General features: G+C 36.6%; 1 long non-coding RNA gene across 1 annotated transcript; it reads right to left on the bottom strand.

Annotated features, from left to right (window-relative positions):
• Window positions 1–227: 227 nt before the first annotated feature.
• On the bottom strand, window positions 228–6,589 carry LOC131557202 (uncharacterized). The gene is made up of 5 exons (XR_009274706.1): window positions 6,511–6,589; window positions 3,522–3,600; window positions 1,596–1,640; window positions 903–1,056; window positions 228–824 (listed from the first exon to the last, which is right to left on the bottom strand). It is a non-coding gene; the product is annotated as an uncharacterized LOC131557202 (long non-coding RNA).
• Between the last annotated feature and the right edge of the window lie 2,554 nt (window positions 6,590–9,143).

The raw sequence follows: 9,143 nt of genomic DNA, 5'->3' as shown, positions 1-9,143 counted from the left end.
CTTCTTTTTTTTTTTTTTTAAAGCAAGGTATCAGGAGCTTCATATGACTCCACAAACACATACTGTTTAATAAAATATTTAGGTCCCCCTCCCATTAGGAGTTAGAGATAACCTGGAGTTTTCCTGGCAGTTATCACTGAGAACTTTTTTTGGTCTTGCACAAGACTGAGTTCGGAGCTACTGACACTTTGCAAGGGAACACAAGAATCTTATGCATCTGTGTCAAGGCTGCCGGCTCCTCTTCTGAGGCACACTGACTTAGCCAGGCAAACATGTGTTGTTCCAGACTCATTCTCCTTGGGGCTCTTTTTATCCCTCTCTACATGCAGAAACAAGAAAAAAGTTGTCTTGGAGGGATAAATTTCCTTAACTGCACTTCTGGGCTGATTAATGTTGCACCTTAGCCCGCTCTGATGTTAGCCTAGGGGTGTGACAGGCAGGGCTGCGTGTGCTGCATATTTTAATTTTGCTGTGCTGTTATAACCAATTACTCTGAACAGCAAAGACAGTGAGTAGCACTGAGATTTATTGAAGCATTTGGTTTGAGTAGAAAGTGGTTGGTTTTCAGCAATAGGATGAAGAGTAAAAGGAGGTAAATTAACTAAATGTTTGAAAAATATTTTAGCCCTGGACCAAATCTTATTTTCATTGGAAGGGAAGCCTCTTCCTTGGATTGTTGTGCAGTGGGCTCTTCAGCTGCATCAGTTTCAGTCCTGCTTGGGGTGATCAGGCAAAATGCAGTCTTTGAGCACCTAAAATCCTTACTTTTTCTTCTGAAATATTGAGTGCTTAGATACAGATCCTGATATGCTGAAGGCCTTTTCCTGCAGGATTAACAGGAGGTTTTTAGGTGCTGAGGTATTTAATTTCTGTGGTCTTCAGACCTTGTACCACTTTCATACCTTGTGTTGCATGGTGAAAAATGATCTTGTCTAGATGTTTCCTTATGTATGAATCAGTCTGGGTTTAGAAAACACAAGTTTTTCAAGTAATTTCTTCCAGTATAAAGTCAATTAGGCATCTCAGTGAGATGCAAGCCAGACTGGACTGAAAAATCTGTATTTCAAACAGGAAATAATTTAGGATAATAATAATTTCAAATATGAAATGTAATCAAGGAGAGGGAAGGTAAGATGAATGCAATCTATTTATGAGGAGACAGGTAAGACAGTGACATTATCTCCATAAATTCTGCTTTGCTCTTTCCTCTGAGTTATTCAAGCTTTCAGAAAAGTCATAAAGTAGGAAAAAAATCGCTGTGGAAGTAGTGGGGGATGGTCTGGGGTTTTTTTTACATTATATTACTAAGAGCATTATTTCCTAACCTTTACTATCTGAATGTTAGTTAATACATTCATGAATCTAAAAATTTAAGACTTTGGATTTACCATTTGAGTACTCTAACCAATAGGAATTTACATTAAATTTAGTTTCATTAAGTAAAACAGAAAAAGTAGGAATTTTTAGATCAAAATCTCAACTTCTCTTTAAACCCTGACAACCCATCAGTTTGCTACTTCCCATATCAGTCTATGAACTATTTGCCCCGAAACCATCATCAATAAAGGATTCATGTTACTCAGCCTGCAACGAACCTCTTGCTGCTTTCAGTTCAAAGGGCTTTGTGGATGTGTGGGTACCTTTAGGTAACAAAAGATTTGTGAGGAAACCATCAAAGTCATTATGGTACATAACAAGGAACAGGAATTGTAACCTTAAAAGAAAAGCAATGGCTATTTTACTTAGATTTTTTTTTTTTTACACTGTGTCATTCTCTCATAACTGATGCAAATATTCATTTGGTGGGTTTTGATTCAGAAAAGTTCCTGGTGGTCATCATCAGATCAATAATTTATTTTCAAATTTAAAAATTTAGTCTCTAAATATTGGCCACTTGAATTCTGCACTGATGAGCAGAGAAATAAATTTTCCCTAAATGGGGCCAATGGGCTTGTGACAAATCATTTTCACCACGCTCAGCAACCAGCTTCCCTGTTACCTAATGGCATCTTGTCAGTGTAATGAGAACAGTAGTTCAGTGGAAAAAAAAGGAAAATATCACCTGTGGGTCCACAAATAAAGGAGATAAGAGGGAAGAAGGCAGTAGGTTGGACATGCAGATATTACTGTCCTTACTGACGCACTGCACACACAGTAGCCAGGGAAACAAAGGAGATGAAGGACAGGTTACATTTATTTATTTTAGTAACTGACAGTCGTGATTCTATAAATAATCACTTAAGTCTAAGCAGAAAGTAATACCATAAAAATATGCACTTTCCTCAATTTAACTAAATTATACATTCTTTATAGCTGTTCTTTTTGAGTGCTGATTATAGCATTACTGTGGCATCTAAATGCCTTCCAGCAGCTCACTGTCAATGTGGTTACTAATTGCTATGTTATATTTTATTAGAGCTTGATCTTGCAAAATTTTGTAAGAGTTGCATTTGGAACAAAGACAAATCACCATTTGTCAGCATCAAAATTTCAGGAATGGACTGAAAAGTCCATATTTTCTTCAGTCTGTTACATTTCATTCCACACACGTATACATATTCAGCATAGTCTGGTTCTCTCTCTCCATTAAAAAAATTAAGGAAGAGCTTCTAGTATAGTAAAATTGAGGATTTATGTCACCTGTTGGAATGAGCCACAATGTTCATAATGCTTAATCTAGGGGCTTTCTTTTCAGCTGACATACAGAAATTAAATTGTTAGTAATACAAAAGGAATTTGTTATCTCCCAGCTACTTTTGATTACCTCTAGCGCTTTTGACTAAACTGTTCAATTTGTAGCAGCCACAGAAATTTGTTCCTACAAAATCAACAGGAGGGCTCACATGTACAACAAAGAACAACTCTGCTGTGGCAGAGGGCTTGAATGGCATCTCAGGTAGTCTCTTCTAGTATTGTATGTCCCCAAAAGAGCCAAAAGGAAAGCACAACAGCTTGGGAAGCTGCATTTTTAGCAATCTTATACTGCAGTTTTTTTCAGTGTTTAACAAATATAAATGCTAGCAATAGGTATGGTCAAATTTAAATGACATGCAGTAAGCTAGCTTTGGATCTGAAGTGCATTTAGTTTCCTAAAAGAATAAGTGATAAGGAATTGTTATGGTTCAAAAATCAATCTTGGGAAATTTTTACAGTGGCAGTGTAATCAATCAGAGAGCATCTGTATACAGCATTGCTTTACAGGGTTATGCATGGTTATGCATTCATAGTTATCAATGTAAAAGAAAACAAGAAAAATTCTCCTATAACATTGTGTGTGTGTGTATCTGTCTATATCTCTATCTGATCTCTGCCTAAATCCACACATTCATACATATGCATATATGGAGATACATAAAATCACAATCACCTTTATTTTTCTGACGACTGATTGATACTCTTGTCCCACTACAAATTCATTATCACTATAGCTCAGGTTTAAAGACAGAACATGCATGTTTTGTATACATCCTGTCAGCTGCTTTCATCCAACTGAATACTTTATTAAATAGCTGAAGGCTTACCAGTAGTCCTATGAAGAGCCCAAACAGACTGTCCCAGCTTTCAGTAGATGAGTTATGACACTCAGTCATATGCCTGAAACTAAGCCATGAGTAGAAAAGTGCATTTAATTTCTGCAAAGTGAAGTCAGTTGTTAAGTATCTGCTGAAAAAATTTAATTTAAAGCTTATACAAAGATAAAAGTAGTATTGTCAGGAAAGGCTGATAAAGTATTATGAATTTATTCTCTCATTCCTTCCTCTCATTTTTTTCTCTTGCCCTTCTGTTTCAGTTTTTCTTCATTTTCCAGCACCCCAGGATCTGTGCATGGAGCTTGATGTAGTTAGAACAATTGGACTGTAAATCAACAGTCACTTGTTCCTTCATTGTTTGTATGTTACATCTGATAAAAAATGGGGAAAAACAGAAAAACTGAATTTTAAAACCTTACATTGGTACATGGTGATTTAAGTTCATTGCCATAGTGACTACTGCTTATTTCTCAAGCTTAGTCTTTCTACAATAACAAAGCTATCACCCACACATCTCTCTGCTTATTCTTCCTCAAATAAACACTCTAATACACATAGTACCAGAGAATAAGTATAGTAGATACTGTACTTTGGTGGTTTTGTGAAAAATTTCAGGAAAGAATGTGACCTCTCTGTGTGTGGTGAGAACTAATGTGGAAAAACGTACAAAGACAGGAGTTAACTTACTGAAAAGAGAAATATCAGTTGCAAGGGATGAATTAATTTCTCTAGTATTCATCTTATGTTTTTAAAAAGTAAAGATATACGACTTCTTTTCTGTTTTTTCCGAAGTCATACAGATCTTAGGCAATTTGCAAACTTACTTTTTAAAGCAAGAAGCATTATTACAGTTTCTAAAATGAATCTGGTCTACAAGTTATGTTCCCAAGCTTCCCTACTATTTTTCCTTTGCAGTGCCTCCAGTTATGCAGTTTTTCACTTGTGTTACTACCTCTTTAGGAAGAGAAGGTAAAAAGTTGTTATATACACTCCATATCCTTTTCTAATCCTCCAGTCCCATTCTCTATAGAATTATTGTAAAGAGACCTTAGAAAGTTATGGAAGAAGACAAATGGTTTTCAATTACATTAAAAGGGTTGTAATTTATTGTGAAGTCACATGTAACATCTAGGATGTTATGAGAGGGTGTAAGAACTGGAGTTTTTCTATCAGTGGTACTTTACCAAGTAACAAAAACCCCAAAAATGTCATTTATTTGGAATCATGTAGTTAAAGAAATTTGGCTTCTTTCCGCCAACATGGGTTTTTTTCCAGAGAGGAGGAGAGGATTTTAGATGCCTCTTAGTGCTTAATTTCATAGTCTTATCAAAATGTTACATTTTATTAGAAGAAAAAGCTGAATCAAATAATTTTGAACATTTAATGGCAGTATGTAATTTTCTTATCTCACAATAGAATTTCACAGCTAATTTTATCAAGATTATGAGAAGAAATATTTTAAAACTTTTTATAAATTTGAACAGTATACTTTTTTTTTGCGAAGTCCAAAACTGGCATTCACATATAACACAAACCATGTATTTCCTTGAATTAACTTTTTTATCTTAAAAAAAAAAGAAAAAATGCTATTACTTCAGCTCCAATTTCAGTGTTCAGTGAAGCTATTACACATTTTCCTGATCCATTCACCAGACTGGAACTTTACCAAAGCATTTGCAAGCTTTGTTGCCTCTCTTAGCAATCTGGTGCCTGGAAGGGAGATAGCTGCAAATGTTGTTTCTCTCTCTAACCCATAGTCAAAAAGAACATTGGCACTAAATCAGTAACTTTGTTGCCAAAGATACTTTTTTTATCCCCAGTTCTCTACCAGCTTCTTACTGTTTTTCACCTTTACTGACTTTTGATTTTCTTTTGCCTTCTTTTGGACAGAACTGTTGTAATGTGACTTCATTACAAGCACTTGCCCTAGCAGATTGACGTTACTTGCATATAGAAGTATTTGTTTCAGGTTCATGAAGAAAGATTTTCATGTTCATGAAGAAAGATTTTCTTTCAAAGGCAGGCTGTCTGTGTAGATACCCTGTCCCTTGGAGAACAGTCCACAACATTCTGTCCATTACATCACACACACACACATATATATATATAAGATTCTTCAAGTTAGTAAGACCTATAAGTCTCTTAAGCAGCTTTTTAATCAGCTGGAATATCTCTTGTATTTCTCAGCAGATTAATCCCTCCCAGCTTCCCACTTCTGTCTAGGGGAAGGCAGCTGAAGATTTTTTCCAAAACCCTGAATCCAGGAATCTGCAGAGCTGTGTGCTAATTGTCATTGAAAAGGGGTAGCAAAAATCTGAGCAAACTTTCTGAAATAATCAGGACACAAGAAAATGCATAGCTCATATGCAGCAACTCCATGAATGTTCAATGCAGTAAAGAATGCACATATTATATTGCAATGAAAGTTTTTTCCTATGGATTTCTGTAGGCTTCACAGCAGGGCCCTGATATTTAATACTGAGTCGATCAAATGTAACCTTGTATTACATTTAAAACTCCCAGCATCACAAATTACAAAATCAAAGCAATTCTAAGAAGTTGCTAAAGGAGATCAGCAGGGAAAAACCTAAGACTGTGATATGAATGGCTAGTGATGACAATCAATTTCTACTGTTAAAAAGTTATGTTATGTTATAGTATGTTGGGTTTATTTCATCAAATTCTTTTCATGTTTTAAGTGAGAGAGCTAATAAGATCATCTGAAAGGCTGGGCAGAAAGAGTAATATATTTTTTTTAAAGGAACAGAGCAGAAGGAAAATCATGAAACAAAACTCCACAGAATAAAATGAGAACACCCAGGAGTATGCCAGTGTTAGCAAAATACCAACAGGCCTGGAACACAGAGGAAAATCAGCACCTCCTACTACCCTTTCCTCTGGCAAACTTCATAGTGAACCCAGAGAGGAACTCCATCCTTATCTCCCAGATTTTATATCCATATTATGAAAGCAAACTTACTGAGGAAAAGGCTGAGTTGTCAGGTCACATGTGGGTGGAGAGGCAGAGGAAACACAAACCACTCATCCCAAAGTCTGTATGGCTCAGAGAGCTTTTCCTTCCCCAGCCCTCCCTTATATAGGGCATTTGAAAGACCCGGTCTGGATGCTTTCATTGGCTTGAACCCCACAGCCCTCCAGGTCCTGGCCAGTGAGGTGGCTGCAGCTTTGGGAGATATTTGGTTGGCCAACACCCTTGTCAATCACTGTAACAATTAGTGAAAATACCAGGCTGTGGCCGTTTCTTTTTAGAAATGTGACAGAATACACTATATCAAAGTCCAGTTATATTTAACTGTGGAAGTTTGGAAAACTCAAGAAGTTACTGTATTCTAAAAACCTCTAGATTTTTAATTCAGTCACTTAATTCAAAGTAATCTTTCCGGTATGTCTAACAATAGGTTTATATGCTTTTATGTCACATTTATATGCAAATGTTGTAATGTGGAAACCAGATATATGTTTGCTAATACATTCAGTTAAAAGATCTCCAGACTGGATATTAATATAAAGTGCACATCAATACCTTAGGGAGTCAGTTAAAACCTTAGTTAAAACAATTTCACATTTCAGATCTTAGTTATTATTTCTTTCTTTCAAAAAACGGTGCTATTCAAATTTAAATATTTGATGCAAATGAGCTTCGGTGAACACAGTAAATAAGCTCTCTCATTTTATGAGTATCAAATATCAGCCTCTGAGCTCTTTACAGGGAGCATGCAGGCTGTCATATATGATTTCGTAAGTCAAGCTTAGCTGAATGAAGGCAATTCCTTCTAAGTTCTGACTTTGAAAGTGAGTTGAAAATTAAAGTTCACAGTGATTCAACACAGTAATTGCTGGTAAAAGTGATTGATTTTAGCAAGACAGGTAGAACCTACTGGCATGCCAGAATATGCTTGGAGAAAGCTCATATATAAGGGCTACCGACATTGCTTAGCCTAGTTATAGAAACATAGAATCAATGGAATCTTGACCACAGCAGTTTCTTGAATTCAGTTTTCACTCAATTACACAAACCTTTCTTTTCTCATTGGATGTAGCCCTGCAACAATCTGTCTCTTCCACACAGTTTCCAGGTGAAGAAAACCAAAAAAGGAATCCCACAGAAATACCAGGTTTTGGAATCCAGACTCTCGTGCCACAAATCACTGCACTTGGTTCTAGAGTTTACTAGAAAATGCATACTTCCATGATTATTATATTTCTTGCAAAAGAGCTAACAGCTTCTACAGCACAGTGTGCATTAAAGGTGTTTCTATATGGAAAAGCAAAAATGGTTGTCAGAATGCAAAGCTTAAATCCTAAGACAAGAGAAGGCTCCTTTAAACAGCAAGTACTCAGGATCTAGACAAAGTCCAACCAAGCATTTTTGTTTGGCAGGACCAGCAGCTCACACAATGGGGGCCACCCAAAATAGTTGACCTCATGGCAAGTCAGAGCTAACACTGATGGATTAAGAAGTATTTTCCTTATTAAAAAGTTAGGATGCAGTTTGAATATATTTACATGGCCATGCCAGCCCAAGCACTGTGCATTCCCATCTTTAGACATTCACTCATTCCTCCCACCAACCTCTGCCTTCACACCAGAACAAGTGTTTGTGTAACCAGCTGACAAATGGGACCGCTTCCCCCATTCAAATCCCTTCTTTATTGTTAGGTTTATTGTTCTTAAGCTGGATCTATGCCACAGCTCAGTTTACCTTTTAGTCTGACAAGTGCTGGTGATGCGTAGGTGTGGAAGAGAGAAAGGTGTGGAGAGGGATTGCCTAATGCTGTACCATACCTACAGGAGGTCAGTGTCATTGCCACTCCAGTGGTCCCAGCAGTGGCTCCTTGCAATGAGAATACAGAGGGTCAGTGTGAAGAGCTGCAAACAGAGCACTTAAAGGAGGCAGAGATTGAGCTTCTCAAACCCAGGCTCGCTTGGAACTTGTCTTCCTGTTGTTCTGGAAACAGCACTGTATAAAAGGTGTTTTTAAATAGCATTGCATAAAGAATATGTTTATCTCAGCTTCTGTATAATCAAAGCAGCTTCATATGATCTTGAATTCTGGCTAACTGTAGGGCACAGTAGCAGAATACTCTGAAGTATAATTAAATACTCCTCTTAGCAGGGATGTGCTTCCAGAGAGCACTGAAAAATCAGCATAGCTTTCAGATTGGGTCAGTAATGGCAGAAGTCTTCAGTGAGATTTTTAAGGCATCAAAACTCTCTCTGTGCTACCCTGAACTAAAAATACCGGTTGGAGTGGTGTTTGAAGGAGAGAGGATATGGTTTAAGAAATCATATAAAAATGCATGTTCTGAGCAGAGAGGTTTTGTTTGGTTCTTTTTTTTTTTTTTTTTGCCTAACTGTAATCATGGTCATTGTACAAACAGCACTGCATTTCTAAGAAAGCCATCCAAGAAATCAAAGGGTAATATCCTGTGTGCCAGGGCTAGCACCAATTTTTAATTAAAATGTATGATTAACACTTGTGTCTTTAATTTAAAACTAGTAACATGGCATAAATCATCATCAAAATCATTGCTTCATCTGTAGCTTTTTTAAAAAAATGTATCATACCCATATTTTGTAAGCAAAATATTT

Source organism: Ammospiza caudacuta, chromosome 4 (assembly GCF_027887145.1).
Source record: "Ammospiza caudacuta isolate bAmmCau1 chromosome 4, bAmmCau1.pri, whole genome shotgun sequence".
NCBI classification, from domain to species: domain Eukaryota; kingdom Metazoa; phylum Chordata; class Aves; order Passeriformes; family Passerellidae; genus Ammospiza; species Ammospiza caudacuta.
The sequence above is the reverse complement of the archived record's forward strand: the minus strand, read 5'-3'. Positions and strand labels throughout refer to the sequence as shown.